An 18,411-nucleotide genomic window follows, 5' to 3' on the forward strand; every position below is an offset into this window, starting at 1 on the left:
CCAATGATTCAGTTCATTGAATACAACATTTCAGTGAACTGAACCCAATGATTCAGTTCATTGAACACAACATTTCAGTGAACTGAACCCAATGATTCAGTTCATTGAACACAACATTTCAGTGAACTGAACCCAATGATTCAGTTCATTGAACACAACATTTCAGTGAACTGAACCCAATGATTCAGTTCATTGAACACAACATTTCAGTGAACTGAACCCAATGATTCAGTTCATTGAACACAACATTTCAGTGAACTGAACCCAATGATTCAGTTCATTGAACACAACATTTCAGTGAACTGAACCCAATGATTCAGTTCATTGAACACAACATTTCAGTGAACTGAACACAATGATTCAGTTCATTGAAAACACTGATCATTCTATCACTATCAGGATCAAAGACAGAACCTTGTGGTCCAAAGGAGAGTGTTCTACCAACTGAGCTGCCCTTCCATTACATTACATTACATTCCATTTCATTACATTACAGTCATTTAGCAGACACTTTTATCCAAAGCGACATACAATAACTGCATTCAACATAGGTAGGGAACGAAACTACTAATCTCCAGAAGTGCATTTTCTGCTAAAACAAGCAACTAAGAGAATACCTAGCGCTAAGGTGCAATATATCAGCCACATACTTTCTTAAACAGATGAGACAAATAGCAAAATCAAATGAGCAAGAGATAAAACAAATAAGTGTATAGACTAAACAAGATCCAATAAAACAATACAATAATAAAATAAGAGTTCGTACAACTAGTTAACAACAAGCAGGCAAGGCAAAGAGGAAGGTGGGTTTTGAGGTGGGTTTTCAGTCTGCGGCGAAAGATGGGCAGTGACTCTGCTGTCCTGACATCAGTGACTCTGCTGTCCTGACATCAGTGACTCTGCTGTCCTGACATCAGTGGGGAGTTCATTCCACCACTGTGGGGCCAGAACAGAAAAAAGTTGTGACCGTGTAGATCGGCCAGAAGGACCCTTAAGCGACGAGGCAATCAGTCGCCCGAGGTGGCAGACCGCAGTGGTCGGGGCAGGGGTGTAAGCATCGACCATAGCCTGGAGGTAAGAAGGAGCTGTTCCTTTCACAGCCCTATAGGCTAGCACCAGGGTTTTAAACTGGATGCGAGCCGCTACGGGGAGCCAGTGTAGAGAACGGAGAAGGATAGTTGTGTGGGAGAACTTGGGGCGGTTGAACACCAGACGAGACGTAGCTTTCTGAACAAGCTCCAGGGAGATTTGTTCATGATCTATTAACTAGCATAGTTTTAAATCATTAAATACTACCACACATTTAACAAGTTATGAATAATACATTAACTAATACTTTAGAAATGATTCATGTACTATTATAAGGGAAGGTTGTTCTAAAGTGTTAACATGTTCACACAGTTAATACATTCTGATTCTTATTGGTTTATTGTCTTTTCACAGAACACCTGGGTGTGTTTTCAGAGAAGCAGAGAGTCATTGCTGCCCCTGGTGGAGAGAGGAGGCAATACATGTGTGTTCATTCAGCTTTTAAATAGTCATAACAGCAGCACAATGATGACATCATCAACCTTTTAAATAATCATAACAGCAGCGCAATGATGACATCATCAATCTTTTTCACAAACGTGTCCTTTAAACAAGTGGACAACTATTAAAATGTAGTAGACGTGAATGACTAACAGGGCTTCCTGTTATGACCGCCTACCTGGTTTGTGTTTTTTGTGTTCTTCTTTTTGTCTCCGCCAGGCCGAAGGCATGGTGGAGAGTATGTTTTCGTTTGATTTCCTTTGGTTCCACCAAGCTAACATTGGTCAAGCTTCACGTGACACGTGACAATATGTTGAAAGAGTGTGCTTTGATTGGCTAGCGAGACGCATGACGAAATACATACCTATAAATGGGTGAATCACTTCGAAACATTGCATTGCATGTTTCGAAGTGACATCAGTGACAGTGCCATCAGCCAAGCTAACATTTTAGTCTGGAGATATTAGCAGAAAAAGTTCCAATCTTGGAATAAATTCCTTACCAATAATCCTCACCAATGTGGGTCTGCTGGCGGAGACTTGTGCTCCGAGGAGCACATTTTCTAGTGTTATGTTTTATTTTGTTTTGTTTGTGTTTTATGTTTTTTTTCTGGCTGCTGCGGTTGTTGGTCCGTTTTGACATATTTGAACCCTGTTGAAGGGCCTGTTGCAGCCAATGTGATTGTGGTTTACTAGGTGTATGAAGTTGCTGTGATATTGTGAAGGTGCTGTGACATTACTGATTGACCTGGGCATACAGTAGGCGGGGCTTCAGCCAATCTGGGGGTACAGCCTATGTGGGGGTGTCACAGGTGCACAGCATTAGGGATTGGGAATCACAGAGGGAAACCATACAGTTTTTCAACCGTGCGTTCGTTTGTTTTCCGTTTGTTTTGAGTTATTTTGGGTTTATTTTCTTATCACAGTTAGTTGTTTTGTTATCCATTAAACACCCGGCTTTGTTTATGCTGTTATCATCCTGCTTCAAAATAAACATTTTAAATGCACTCAAAGAGAAGACCTGAGTTACTGTCAACACCACGCGTTGGAAAAGCTTCACACCATATCCCTCACTGGACATTATTTGTTGTTCTTCTGCCTTTACAGGTCCTTTATGCTGAAAATATATTTAATACAATTATTTGTTGTTGGGCTGCCTTTACAGGGCCTTTATGCTGAAAAGATATTTAATACAATTATTTGTTGTTGGGCTGCCTTTACAGGGCCTTTATGCTGAAAAGATATTTAATACAATTAAAACATACTTAAATGACGTAAAACATACAGGGGTTCCCATGGAAATAGGGAAACCTTTCCAAATAGTGAAAAAGCTCTAGATATACCGTAATAGACAGACAGACGATGGAACGATACACAGAATCCTCTCCTTTCCAGTTGCCTCCTGGCGCCCCCTGCCGGCTTGGCGACCACATTGAGGGGGTCCCAGGTGGTGACAGTAAAGGGACCATTTAAGGACTTTTAAAACCTCTTTAATACCTTAAAGGATCTACACCATGAATTAAAAAAAATAATAATAATATGTAATGTCATATTGTTTATGTCCCTCAAACGTTTTTCAAAAGGTTTGAGACTAAATCAAGCCTCAGATATACTCATTCTGACTAACTTCTCTCTGGCTTATAAAGCACTTTCAACTGCTATACCACATTGTCCTGTTTGGAACGGGGCGCTATTGAGCCAGTTTGTATGCATGTTATCTCCTGGTTCTGTGTGGAAAAAGTTAAAAAAAATATTTTTCTTTTTTTGGTTGGAACTGAAAAACGGGAGGGATTGTACCATCAGTTTGGCCTATTTTGAGACCAATTTACAGAAACCCCAGATTTGCTGTGAAAGCCTGAGTGTTCAAACTGGGGTACTTTTGGGGATAGAAGAGAGGTAGGGGAGACCAAACACACAAAAAAAAAAAAAAATCATGGTATAGTCCCTTTAAAAAATGTAATGAGATAAGAAAAAAGAGCATTACTGTATCAAAAGTAATCAACCAAACTATACTATAAAATATTGGACAAATTGTCAATTCATTTAAGAAAGGCAAAAACATTGAAAATAGTCGATCTACAAGCTCACAACGCCTCGCAACGTGAGGCGTTGTGAGCTTGTAGATCGGCTATTTTCACAACATTTATCTGTGGAACTGAGTCAAAGAAATGTAATGCCTCAACTCCTACAATTCCAATCACTGGGGGGTCCCAGTTCAAACATGATTATTTGGGGGGTCCCCAGTTCAAATATGATTTTGGGGGGTCCCCAGTTCAAATATGATTATTTTGGGGGGTCCCCAGTATTTTGAGGGGTTGTATGTGCAGCATATACATTACATACTGAGGAAGAGTCTAACTGCAATAAGTATAAAGTGTAGCTTTTTCAGTTGACCTTAGTTGCTTCATTTTCCATCACAAACCACCACCAACAACCATCACAGTGACCCCTGGCGTCACAAGATTCTACAGGTGACAAAGTTCGGTGCTGCAAGCAGTCCTGCAGAAAACCGCACACGCACGCTTACAAAAAACGTTCAAATTGTTAGATTATAGATATATTTCCCCATAACATGTTGGACATTATTCCAACACAGGCTGAGCTTGAACACTGATGTTCTTGTTGTAACTTTATACCATCTAAACAAGTGGTTCTCAACCTTTTCAGGCCAAGACCCCCCAAAATAATCATATTTGAACTGGGGACCCCCCACCCTGATAAGCACTTAAGTTAAGTTAAGGCATTACATTGTGTTTGACTCTAGATACAAAGTTGTGAAAATAGCATGTTGTGAAAATATTGTTGTGAAACCATTTGTTACGGCCACTTTAACCTTGGCTCCAACACTCAAGGGACCACAACATAATAAAGGACATAGTCAGGTTTCACACTAAATTGAAGGTTTATTTTTCAATATAACGAACATCAAGTGTACGTTTTTAATACACCATGAAATACTGATTAAGGCAACCTCAAGAGTAACAGTGAACCAATAGAAACCTGGCTAAAGTCCTAACCAAACAAAAAGGTGATGGGCTGGCCAAACTGAAAAGTGGAGAGTCTGGTGAGCCAGGCACTGTGTGCCCGTCGCCTCACCAGACTCCCATAAACTACCAAAACATATACTAAAACTAAACTAACCAGTAGTTTTAGTGTTGACCAAAAGTTTATGTTAGTGTTCTACCGAGCGGTCTTGGAAAGTCTGGTCAGATTTGGCATCACAGTTTGGCAACCTCTCAGTGCAACTGAGGTCCAAATTGCTCCGATTGGTGCAGACTGCAGGGAAAATCATAGGAGTAAGACAACTCCCCTCTCTGCAGTCTATTTACGAGCAGGCCACGCTAAGACAAGCTCAGAAAATAGTCAGTGATGCTACCCATGTTTTACATGGACAGTTTGTAATGCTGCCCTCTGGGAGAAGGTATAGCGAACCTAGATGGAATTATGTACGATTCAAAAAATCGTTTGTTCCTGTGGCAACTAAAATGCTAAATGAGGCCCTGCAGTGACCATTAAGAGTAGACCGATCACTATCTGTGCACTTGTGTAATGTTGTCCCCCTCCCCCTCCCCTGTTATGTATTTTGTATTTTGTATTGTCATTGTTTTACGTGTGGCTGCAGCTGGGGTTAAAGCCCAAAACAAATTTCCTTCGGGACAATAAAAGTTTACCTTACCTTACCTTACCTTAAAACAAATAATACACCAGCCCATCAGAAATGAGATAAAGAACTACAAAACTACTATGGGATCAAAACATTGGTGTTGACTGCTGGGGTGCTGAGGAGCTTCTGAATGCTGCCTACAGCTCCTGTTTTATAGACCTGGTCCTAATCACACATGAAGCACAGCTGTTTTATAGACCTGGTCCTAATCACACATGAAGCACAGCTGTTTTATAGACCTGGTCCTAATCACACATGAAGCACAGCTGTTTTATAGACCTGGTCCTAATCACACATGAAGCACAGCTGTTTTATAGACCTGGTCCTAATCACACATGAAGCACAGCTGTTTTATAGACCTGGTCCTAATCACACATGAAGCACAGCTGGGAGCCACCTCCCAGGTGAGTGACAGGTGTCCAGCCAGACCAGGGCAGCAGAGCCAGCAAGGCAGGGTTAACACTACACACAGGACAAATAAGCATCAGTGAACACATAAGCAAAGAAAGATAGACTGAGGTGTGAATATGTGCTAGCTAGCACATAACACCATTGTTGTGACAATAGCCGATCTACAAGCTCGCGTTGTGAGCTTGTAATGAAAATAATAATAATACTCGTTGGATTTGGCAAACAGCAAATAGGCAAAATTCACAACAATATTTACACGATCCCTTCCTGATCCAGGGATGCATTTAGTTTAGAAAGCATGAAAAGAAAAACAATTATCTTTTTTTTTCAAAATACATTTCTAAAGCAAAAGAAGGCATGTAGCATAGCGTTAGCCTAGTGTTAAACATGGGGATAAAACATGTTTCAAAGCATCATGAGTTCCTCCCCAAGCTCTCCCAAACACTCTTAAAGGCAAGTGATTTATTTTTCTTTCTTTTTTTGTAAAAAAAAAGAAACATAATATATAGAAATATGAGTTCTCTCTCCTGATTGGATAAAATTGGTATCCTGACCTGAACATGTATTTTATGTTTACTAAAGACCTGGAGAGACAGTTAGACCGGTTACTGTTAACACACTCTATAGCAATGATTACTATCACAATATAGTAGTCCTTGGGCCAAACCCCAAAATCTCACATATCGCTACCACCTGGGATGGCAAATTCTAGTTGGGATTTTTTTATTCCTATACATCCCTAGATATTATTTTTGTATGATAGACCTTCCTGAGGCCCAGCTAAATTGGGGTTATCAGCTGCTAAAGTTACCACCCCCCATTGAAAAATGGCATTTTAGACACATGTGCATATCTTGGTATTGGCTCACGTTCAGGGCATATTACAATGTTTTATATTTTATGTTTGGTATCATTTTTAAGGGGACACTTTGAGCTTTCATTCGAGCCCTTTGGTGACTATGTATGATAAGTACAGTGGTCACTGGAGCTCTTCAAACCTTTAATAACCTTTTTTTTCTCACAATTTCCGCCTAAACCATATATTTTCTTTTAGTTCTGTGGCATCAAGAAACATCAGAGACACAAAACACAACAACTGGAATACTGACATGACCCTAAGGATTCAGGAAATGTATAATTTACCCATAGTATTTCATTCTGGGGTGGTAATTTTCAGCCTTATCTTAAACAAGCACTTTTTATGAGAAATAGACCGGTCAATAGGCATATAAGAAAGAGTACCACTAAACCTCCCTAAACATTGATACAAAAGGGTTTTCAATTGATTCTGGTACCTTTAGGCATGCTTGAGAACATCCCAAATATCCAGGAAAATATACTTAGCAGAAAGGCATAATTTTCAAGATGCCATCCAAGATGGTCATGCAGTTCTGGGCAAGAACCATGCAGTGTTTTGCATTCAGTACAAATATGTAATTTCTGCCTATTGCCTACTTCTAGGAGAGGAGACTGCATCTATAGCTGTATGAGACCACTGTACTGTATCTAGAAACCACTGTACTGTACTGAATATATTGGAAGTGGTCTGTAGACCACTCTACTGCATCTGTAGACCACTGTAGTGCATCTGTAGACCACTCTACTGCATCTGTAGACCACTCTAGTGCATCTGTAGACCACTGTAGTGCATCTGTAGACCACTCTACTGCATCTGTAGACCACTCTAGTGCATCTGTAGACCACTCTACTGCATCTGTAGACCCCTCTACTGCATCTGTAGACCACTCTACTGCATCTGTAGACCACTGTAGTGCATCTGTAGACCCCTCTACTGCATCTGTAGACCACTCTGCTGCATCTGTAGACCACTGTAGTGCATCTGTAGACCCCTCTACTGCATCTGTAGATCACTCTAGTGCAGACCACCACACTGTATCTATTGCTATCTGAGACCACTTTACTGTATCTAGAGACCACTGTATTGTGTATATATACCACTGTACTGCATCTATAGCTATATGAGACCACTGTATTGCATCTAGACCACTGTGCTGCATCTATATCCCACTGTACTGAATCTATAAACCACTGTACTGCATATATAGACCATTGTACTGCATCTAAAGACCACTGTACTGCATCTATAGACTAGCTACTGTATCTATAGACTGCTGTACTGTATCGATAGACCACTGTAGTGCATCTGTGTAGACCATGTAGTGCATCTGTAGACCCCTGTCGTGATCTGTAGACCCCTCTAGTGTGTCTGTAGACTACTGTCTTGATCTGTAGACATCTCTGGACACTGATACTGCATCTGTAGACCCCTCTACTGCATCTGTAGACCACTCTAGTGCATCTGTAGACCACTCTAGTGCATCTGTAGACCACTCTACTGCATCTGTAGACCACTATACTGCATCTGTAGACCCCTCTACTGCATCTGTAGACCCCTATACTGCATCTGTAGACCCCTCTACTGCATCTGTAGACCCCTATACTGCATCTGTAGACCTCTATACTGCATCTGTAGACCACTGTAGTGCATCTGTAGACCACTCTACTGCATCTGTAGATCACTCTACTGCATCTGTAGACCACTATACTGCATCTGTAGACCCCTCTACTGCATCTGTAGACCCCTATACTGCATCTGTAGACCCCTCTACTGCATCTGTAGACCCCTCTACTGCATCTGTAGACCCCTATACTGCATCTGTAGACCCCTCTACTGCATCTGTAGACCTCTATACTGCATCTGTAGACCCCTATACTGCATCTGTAGACCACTGTAGTGCATCTGTAGACCACTCTACTGCATCTGTAGACCCCTCTACTGCATCTGTAGACCACTCTACTGCATCTGTAGACCCCTCTACTGCATCTGTAGACCACTCTACTGCATCTGTAGACCACTGTAGTGCATCTGTAGACCCCTCTACTGCATCTGTAGACCACTCTAGTGCATCTGTAGACCCCTCTACTGCATCTGTAGACCACTCTACTGCATCTGTAGACCACTGTAGTGCATCTGTAGACCACTCTACTGCATCTGTAGACCACTCTACTGCATCTGTAGACCACTCTACTGCATCTACCGAGCCTTTGTGGCGACATAGTCATGTTAAATGTGCTTTATATATACATGTTTAAAGCTGTGTTGAGTTGAGATGCAGTATAGTGGTCTATAGATACAGTACAGTGGTCAATGTATGTGGTCTATAAATGCAGTACAATGGTCTATACATGCAGTACAGTAGTTTATAGATTCAGTACAGTGGGATTGGATGCAGCACAGTGGTTTATAGATTCAGTACAGTGGGATATAGATGCAGCACAGTGGTCTAGATGCAATACAGTGGTCTCATATATGCAGTACAGTGGTCTCATGTAGCAATAGATGCAGTACAGTGGTATATATACAATACAGTGGTCTCTAGATACAGTAAAGTGGTCTCATATAGCAATAGATACAGTGCGGTGGTATATATACAATACAGTGGTCTCTAGATACATTAAAGTGGTCTCATATAGCAATAGATACAGTGTGGTGGTCTAGATACAGTACAGTGGTTTCTAGATACAGTACAGTGGTCTCATACAGCTATAGATGCAGTCTCCTCTCCTAGAAGTGGTCTCCTTTTTACAATAGGCAGAAATTACATATTTGTACTGCATGCAAAACACTGCATGGTTCTTGCCCAGAACTGCATGAGATAGGCATACATTTGGCATGTCTGTACAGGAGAGGCTTGTAGGTATCCATGTAACCCATTTTCATTCACATATATTGAGGTGACAGCTCAAGGGACCATTTGGAAAATGGTGATGGTCGTTTTTCCCTCGCCAAAATGTTGTCTTAACTTTGAATCATTAGGTATTTAGCCCCCTTCCCGACAAGGTAGCATGACAAGGTTGGTCCCATTGGAAACCTGAGGTTGTCTGGAATCAAATGGTATCTCTATCTTTGGGCTACGTCTAAATTTGAGTGTTCCACAGTCTCCGAAAGACAGTCTCGCCGGCGTTCCAGCCAGCCATCCCGCAGGTCTCATAGGGTTAATAAAACATTGAAAAAAACACACTTGGGACCACTTTTTTTCTTGGGATCATCAAAATCCCAATATTAGAGGTCCTATGGATGCCAAAAATCAAAACAAGAAAAAAAAATAAGCAGTCGCGCGTGGACCCCTCCTAGGGCCTCTACTACTTCAGCTTTGATTCCTGAAAAAACTGCTCCACCACCAAATAGGCCACACCCACTTCATCAACTACTTTAATTGGACACAGGTTTGTTTAATTTATTAAAAAAAGGAGCAGTGTGATGTCCAAAAAGTGTGTTATATAACTTTTAATATGTTGTTGGCTATGAATGAAAATCCGCCTATAGAGAAAAATAACAACATGTCAAAAAATATAAAAAGCTGCTCCTATGGAAAGTCTATCATATTTTTATTTACTTATATTGGCCCAAAAAACAATTTAGTATAGGTAAGGTTTTGCCAACTTTTTGGTAGCGATATCTCGTCTGGCCCAAGGACTATAGAGCTAATTTACACTTTATTTTAACAAAAGAATATCACTTACTGCACCTTTAAAGGACGACTTCACCACTTTTCAACATATCTTCATATAATAGGTCCTCACTAATGAATTTTTTTCTAATCAGTCTGTGTCTCAGAGGAGGGCTGTAGACAGTTCAGAAACCCGTCTACCAGGGTGGGGGATCCCTGGAACAAAATATTTTGAGATGGGGGTCCGCGCAGACCTAAATACATATCATTTTGGGGGTCCTTTAAATGAAAAGGTTTGAGAACCACTGATTATAGCAACATCAATTTTTAAAAAAAATGTTAGGATTTAGAAGACATTTGTAGAATCCCCCAGAAGCAAAGATTAGAGTTACAAATGTTTCCTTTAAAATATATATTCTAAGACTTACACAGATTTTCACGATTTTTCAAAAATAGCAGATATACAAGCTCATAGCGCGGCACGGAGTGCTTGTATGAGCTTGTATATCTGCTATAGCCCTAAGAAAACTAAAAAGGACACAGATGCGTGCCCGGCTTTATAATGGGTTAAGGCAACGGCAAGATATGGCCCTTGGTGTAGAGAGAGGACACAAAACAGTCCAAGTACAGAGACCACCTCAGGTCCAGGTTTTACTAGTAGAAGGTAGTTGTGGTACTGGTTCACAGGGTATTGAACATCACCATGGTACAGGTTTTACTAGTAGAAGATAGTTGTGGTATTGGTTCACAGGGTATTGAACATCACCATGGTACAGGTTTTACTAGTAGAAGATAGTTGTGGTATTGGTTCACAGGGTATTGAACATCACCATGGTACAGGTTTTACTAGTAGAACATAGTTGTGGTTTGATTGATTGATTGGGATTTTTATTAGGCAAAAGAATGTAAAACAACACAGTTACATTTATAATGCTTTTGTCTAAAAGGTCCGGCCAAAAAAGTCCTTGCGGGCTTGTTTCCATTGGGGTCCTTGAATTAATTTCATAGACATATATAGTAGCAACCAAACAGTTCAAAAATCAACATAAGAATACAGAGGGAAAAAAAAAAATACCATTATGTACAAAAAAGGTCATGGGAAAATAATGAAATATATACAAAAACAAAACATGATCAAAATAAAAATAAAAAGTGTGTACAAAAAAGGGGGAGGGGGGGGGGGTCATCTGTCTACAGGGAAACTGGTACTAGCTCCTCTTTAGGCCTCCAGAAAGATGAGTTTTTAGGGCTGTTTTGAATGAGCCCAGCGAACTGCATTTTTTGAGGGATGGGGTTAGACTATTCCATTCCTTGGTGGCAGTGCTATAGAAGGAGAATTTGCCCATGTTTGTTTTATGGGTGGGTGTTACCAGATTGTTGTTTACGCTCCCTCTAGTTTTGTGACTGTGGGTGTCACTAACTTTTTCGAGGTACTTATACAGATATGCAGGTATAGGGGGCATTTCGGGCAAATCTGCATTTACAATTTTGAAGACCAGTCCCATTTTTAATTGTATAACCCTGTCTTCCACCCTGAGCCAGCCTAGGCTGGCAAAGTGAGTGGGAGAGAGGTGGGTCATGGGCCCCAGTCCGAGAAGTAGTCGAATCAGTTTGTTTTGGGAGGTTTGAAGCTTAGTCTTCAGTGACACTGAGGTGTTGGAGTACCAAGAGGAGCTAGCATAGTCAAAAAGGGGCTGAATCAGGGCCCCAGAGAGGGTCCTGAGTGCCTGAGGGTTGACAAAAGAGGAAACTCTGCCCATAAATCTGGTTCTCTGGTTTACTCCTTTGAACACCTTTGTTGCCATGCTTTCACCTGTCAGGTGTTTGTCAAGAATACATCCCAAATAGGTAATCTCTTCTAATCTAGTGATGATTGTGTCATCGACTTTGACCTTGAAGTCATTTACCTTAATTTTACTGAGGGAATGTTTGGTCCCAAATAGGATGGATTCGGTTTTCCCAAGGTGTAGTGACAGTTTGTTATCGGTAAGCCAGGTACGGATTTTTGAGAGTTCAGAGCTGAGAGCTTCCTCGACTTGCAACTTGTCCTCACCCGAAATCAGGAGTGCCGAGTCATCAGCGAACAGGAACAGTTTGCAGTTACAGGCAGCATTCATGTCGTTAATGTATAGAAGAAACAGTAACGGCCCTAGAATGCTGCCTTGAGGAACCCCGCAGCTCACCGGGAGGGATGAGGACATGGTTCCGTTGATGTCAACCACTTGTTCTCTACCCTCCAAGTAAGATCTCATCCAATTTAGTGATGTGCAATCAAAACCAATCGCCCTCAGCTTATCAAGTAGAATTTCGTGGTTTACAGTGTCAAATGCCTTTTGGAGGTCCAGCATGACCATGCCGCAGTATTTGCCCGAGTCTACCTCACGTTTGATGTGATCGGTCAAGTAAAGTAGGCATGTGTCAGTGGAGTGGGATGTTCTGAAGCCCGATTGGAATTCAAACAACAGCTTACGCTCGCTGAGGTAGCTGTTGATTTGTTCTTGGATTGATCGCTCTATAACCTTTGAGATTGAACAAAGGATGGAAACAGGCCTATAGTTGCCAGGATCTAGTTTGCTTCCTTTTTTAAATAGAGGGATTACTCTTGCCAACTTGAATTCTTGTGGGACATGACACTGACTTATGGATAAGTTTGTAATATGGGCTACTAAGGGAGCAATGGAGACCGCTGCGTCTCTGAGGAATCTGGTGGGGATGTTGTCAAGGCCGGTGGCCTTGTTTGGCTGTAGGGCGAGGAGTTTTTTTTGCACATCAACAGTCAAAACAGGTTTGAAAGAGAAAGAATCCTTTTTAGCCCCTAGTTTCTCATAGTGAGCTTGAATGTGGTCGGGGCCATACAGACCTGAATGCTGAGGGAGTTTGCTTACCAACTGGGTTGCAACTGTGGTGAAGAAACTGTTAAAACAGTCCGCTACCAATTGCTTGTCGGTAGTGAGCGAGCCACTTGAAATAATGCAAATGTTTGTAGATTTTGTCTGAATTTTTCCGTTGCAGCCTAATTGTTTTAGTGCCTCCCACAGTTTTTGTGGGTGGCTTTTGTTTGCCTCTATGTTCTCATTTAAGAAATTCTTTTTGGCGTTTCTGATCAAATTAGTAACTATGTTTCGTAGTTTTCTGCACTTTTCAAGTAGCTCCTCACTTTTGTTTTTTCTGAACTCGGAGAAGCTTTTGTTCCTGAGTTTGATGGTATTCAAAATATCACCCTTCATCCAAGGTTCTGTGCTAGCTTTGACCCTCACCACCTTTGTGGGTGCGATGTTATCAAGTACACACAAAAAAGCTTTTTTGAAACAGGACCAGGACTCCTCCACAGAGGTGCAATTTAGGACATGGGACCAGTCCATTTTTTCAAGAGCTGTTGTTAGAAGATCACTAGAGTAGTGTTTCATAGACCTGCAGCTGATTGTCCTGTGACAATGAGCTCTAGGTCCGTGAATCTTCCGAGTGCAGAAAATGATATTGTGATCACTTAAACTGCACTCAATAACACCGCTCTTGGAAATTCTGGACTGGTCCGTCGTCAACACTAGGTCTATGATTGATTGAGAAGCAATGCCCACCCTTGTAAAATGCTTTATCAGCTGGGTAAAGCTGTGCAGGTCACAGAACTTTCTGAGGGACTTAAAGGTAGCTGAGTCTTCCTTCAGAACACAAGTGTTAAAGTCACCAATTAGTACCGTCTCAGTGTTTCCTAAACCCACAACATGTTCCTCAATCAAGTCATAAAATGCATTTTGATCTGGGGGTCTGTATATGGCGCCAATTATCAGTGGTTTTGCATGTGGGTATAAGATTTTGACCCAGACCGATTCAGTGGGGTTTTTATCCATATCTGGGATCACCTCGTAAATAATGTCTGATCTTACATAGATGCAAACCCCACCCCCATAGAGATTTCTGTCTTTTCTGATGACATTGTAGCCCTTTATTTCAATCTCAAAGTCTTTGATGGAATTATCCAACTTAGTTTCTGAGAATGAAATAATGTCCACCTTGCCATTTCCAAACATGGATCTCAGCTCAGACATTTTGTTTGAGTTTTTAAGACTGTTAACATTCAGGTGAACAATGTGAGTACCTCTAGTAACTCCATTTCCCAGCATTCCTCTCGGTGGGATGCTATGCATTTGTCCTGGTATCGGCTGGTGGTGGTGGAGGAGGAGGTGGGGGGGAGGTGGGGGAGGGGAGAAGCCTTTGTCCCGCGTCGACGCCAAGCAGTAATCCATCCAGGGGATAGAGGAAAAAACACCGTTTTCATGCGCTTCCCTCTGGGAGAAGCCCTGTGGTTGTCTTGGGCCCATGTGACCCATGTGGCGCATGGGGAAATCCTCTTGATGACGTTGTTGGGAAAGCCCTTGTCTCGTCATCACCGGCACATTCCTCATTCCTTCAGGCGGTGGTCTGCTCGGGAACGTATGTCTTGGATCCAACACGGACGTTAACCGGGACAGATAATCCATTCTTGTTTCTCCAGCTCTTTGCTGGGGTTCATTCTTATCAGGTGAGGTGGTCCGTTGCCAAACAAATGTATTTGTTTGCATGTTGTGGACCGGGCTTCGTCGGGCGCTTTCGTCGCGTGCGTAAACAGCTGTGATGTTGATTTGGCCATTGTAGTTGTGATCATAGCTAGTCTCCGTGCTGTCCACGGTCGGTGGGCCGGGATTTGGATGTACGTTTCCCGATAGCAATAGACTCAACCAAATGATCTTTCTTACTGTAAGGCCGTCAAGCTGGTTTGGGGTTCTTCTCCGTGTTGGTACCGATTTACGCGCGTCGAAAACTTTCAAAAGTAACGTCGCTGCGTCTTGTGGTATAACTCCGTTTGCACTCGCTCTCCGTTGTAGCTGCACATTGTGGGATTCGATGAAAATTAATCCTTGCAATATAGCAGCGTAGCACAATACCAGGTAGTTGCTGGCTGTGATACTCCTCTTTAGGCGAAGATGTTGTTTTCGCCGCCGAAGAATGGAGCGCGGGGTGGAATGCGGGAGAGGAGAAAAAGTGCGACTGTCCTCTCTGAATGCCATGACTGACTGCCTGACTGTGGTATTGGTTCACAGGGTATTGAACATCACCATGGTACAGGTTTTACTAGTAGAAGATAGTTGTGGTATTGGTTCACAGGGTATTGAACATCACCATGGTACATCGGTCACAATGCATGACAACGGAGTTCCGTTTAAGCCATTTATTTTCCATTGCACACATGAGCATTTGGTAATGAGCAAGGAGGTGATGAGGCTTCACGGTTATGATGTTTTACTATGAAAGACAGAAACACATAGTTATTATACAAAAAACACATAAACAATGAACAACAATTAGGACAATGATGTATCACTCTAAAGGAGGAGTGGGTAGGCCTACCACTAATACACCAGAGTACTAAACACCAAACACATTGCACAATGTTCTCTAAGTTAACTTACTGCATTTCCTTGCTAAGTACATTATGTGCACTAGCTGCACACACACAATCACACCTTAAGTTTGCAAGGCAAGCAGGTGAACTAACATTAAATACATTTATCACAAGGCAATATAATGCAACATAAGATTCACAAATTGTCCACAGAACTCACTTCAATGATGCATAACCAAGGCCTGCTGAGACTCCAGACCAGGACAGAGGAGTTGTTGCTGCTGACAAACAATAACTGGAGGGACAGGCACTCAAGCAGTATTTATAGCAGGCCTCTAATGAGGAGTGAGTTAGGACAGGTGTGGTTAGGGTTTGAGAGTGAGTGAGAGCAGGTGAGGTGGGTGGAGCCAATCCATGGGAATAGGCCAGGGGGAGGGTTGCTGTCTAGTATGACTCTTTTCTACAACTAGAGTCTAGAGAGGGTTGGTGTGTGCTAAGAACACTAGTGCCGAAAATAGAGGATCTACAAGCCCAAAGCGTCGCCTTGTAGATGGGGTATTTTTGGGCAAAGACATTTGGTTTTAGAGGCGGAAAAAAGCGGTCCCAAGTACAGGAACAAATTCAGTTCCGGTGGTTAAGGACACTAGTAGTGCACGACAACGACAGGCAGGGGGCGCTCACAGGTCCAGCAGCACCTTATTGAGCGCGTCCTCCTCGCTCATCCTGATGGTGGCGCCGTCGTTGAACTCGACGTGTATATGCGTATACAATTCATAACGTCATTAAAGTTATCTGTGGTGAGTTTTGTCACGCCACGGAGAAACAATGCAGTCTACAACCTCAAGTGATGTGAGGATGCGTAGCGGGTAGGGCCCAAAAGCAGACGAGGTAGGTAGAAGTATTCAAATCAAAGGATTTATTGCATAAACTGAGGTTTCCAAAAGCAGGGATACAGAACAGTAGGCATCAAGCACTAAACATAAACAATGGTGACATAGGTCTACGGACCAACAAGAACACAGTGCAAACTCAGGACTTAAATAGACAGGGGATAACAGGACGCAGGTGAACTCAAACTACAATCAACACTGGGATTGGCTGGGGCACAACAGGACACAGGTGGAGAACAATTACAAATACATACTGGTGAGACAAGACAGGAAGCGATAACAAGGCAGACAGGAAACAATACTACAAAATAAGAGTAAACAACATCAGGGAAAAAGGCAACAGAGTAACAACAATACAAATATACAAATAGAACCTGCAGTATGCAGAACATGCAGTAAGCACTTTAGGTCTCACGCGTCCATGACCATAAAAGGGCATCAAGGTCTAAATAATAAAGTCAAAGTCCACGGCCCGAGGAGAGGACCGTGACAAGTGATGATGAGCTGGTCATGGTTTTAGTGAATAATAAAAAATAAAAAGAATAGAAGTGTTTGGGTTAAAACCTAATATTGACCTTGAGAACAGAAAGGGTGAGTTCAAAAGTACTATCCAGGAGCTCAAATTGTAGCATAGCCGTTCCATCAAACGGTGGTTCTGTGGCTCAAATGCAGAACAAATCCACAACAAACCACCACCTAAACCACCAACAACCATCACAGTGACCCCTGGCGTCACAAAATTCTACAGGTGACAAAGTTTGGTACTGCAAGCAGTCCTGCAGAAAACAAAACACGCACCCATGCATGCGCACGCGCGCGCACACACACACCCACCCACCCACCCACACTTGAAATATTTATGTCCACATAAACAGAAGTACAAGAATGCCTTGTACAAAGAACATAAACACTGCCAGCACAGTCAGTTAATGGGAATACAGCCAGTTACAAAGTGCATATAAGGCAGAACATTGTAACATACAATAATGTTGGCATACTTGTCAAACACAGCAGACAACATATCATGGGTAAAGGAAACAACGCCTCCTCCAATTGAGCGGCTTCCTATATTAGCTGATACTGAGCAGTACCTTGCTAATTGACCCTCCTTTTGGAGAGGCCGGCCATTTAAAGGCCCCTCACAACCAACTTGTGCCCTAGACTACCAAAGATAAAAAACAAAAGTTTACATCTGTAGCCTAGCTGAGAGATGGTCTGCTCTAGCTGATGATATTCTAGCACTTTGGAAGGCTTCCTCTAAGCTGTAATCAAAAGTACAGCCGACCTCGAGAATGAACACCTCCCTATGGTTTTCATTAACAACAATGACATCAGGGGTGTTAGCTGAAATGTTAGAGAACACAGAATCATCGTTACATAGGTTAAACATGCTCGGCTTCACAGTAGAATGCTGATACAGCATGATGGAGGACCTGAAAGAGACCTGTAGAGTCCCCTGTATACATGTCACCCATTTAAGATGTGGGACATGGTTTCAGCTATTTGTTCATGACCATGATGTATTGTATACAGTGAGGAGCATGGTTGCACACACACACACACACACACACACACACACACACACACACACACACACACACACACACACACACACACACACACACACACACACACACACACACACACACACACACACACACACACACCCCTCTGAAGTAACACTTTGATCACATGACGTGATGGTATCATCAGTGAGATGTAATGAGGCTTGGATTAGAGGAGCGTCTGTGAGTTCAGTTTACAGAGGTTCCCGGTTTGATCCCTGACTCCTCCTGGCTTCATGTTGAAGTGTCCTTGAGCAAGGCACTGAACCCCTAACTGCTTCTGATGAATGTGAGAATGTGGAACAGCTTAGTTTAACATTATTAAAAGTAAATTAATACTTAATAGAGTTTTACTGCAGCGTTCTAATCCAGTCCTATATTACACTGATCAGAGCAATGGTCTCTGAATTATGACCATATGAAGTGTTACACACTGTGTAACACTTCACAGTCTGTAACAGTCTGTATAATCAATATATCCTGACGTTGGCTTCAGCCTA

The 18,411-nt window shown here is 42.1% G+C and overlaps 1 long non-coding RNA gene across 1 annotated transcript in view; it reads left to right on the forward strand.

The window, feature by feature from the left end:
- Window positions 1-1,446: 1,446 nt before the first annotated feature.
- Window positions 1,447-18,411, forward strand: part of LOC311043868 — a 36,907-nt gene continuing 19,942 nt past the window's right edge. The window contains exon 1 of the long non-coding RNA XR_014600662.1: window positions 1,447-2,385. This is a non-coding gene — a long non-coding RNA (uncharacterized lncRNA). The remainder of the gene's footprint in view (window positions 2,386-18,411) is intronic.

The sequence above is a fragment of the Gymnoscopelus microlampas genome, assembly GCF_963454915.1.
Source record: "Gymnoscopelus microlampas genome assembly, chromosome: 4".
NCBI lineage: Eukaryota > Metazoa > Chordata > Actinopteri > Myctophiformes > Myctophidae > Gymnoscopelus > Gymnoscopelus microlampas.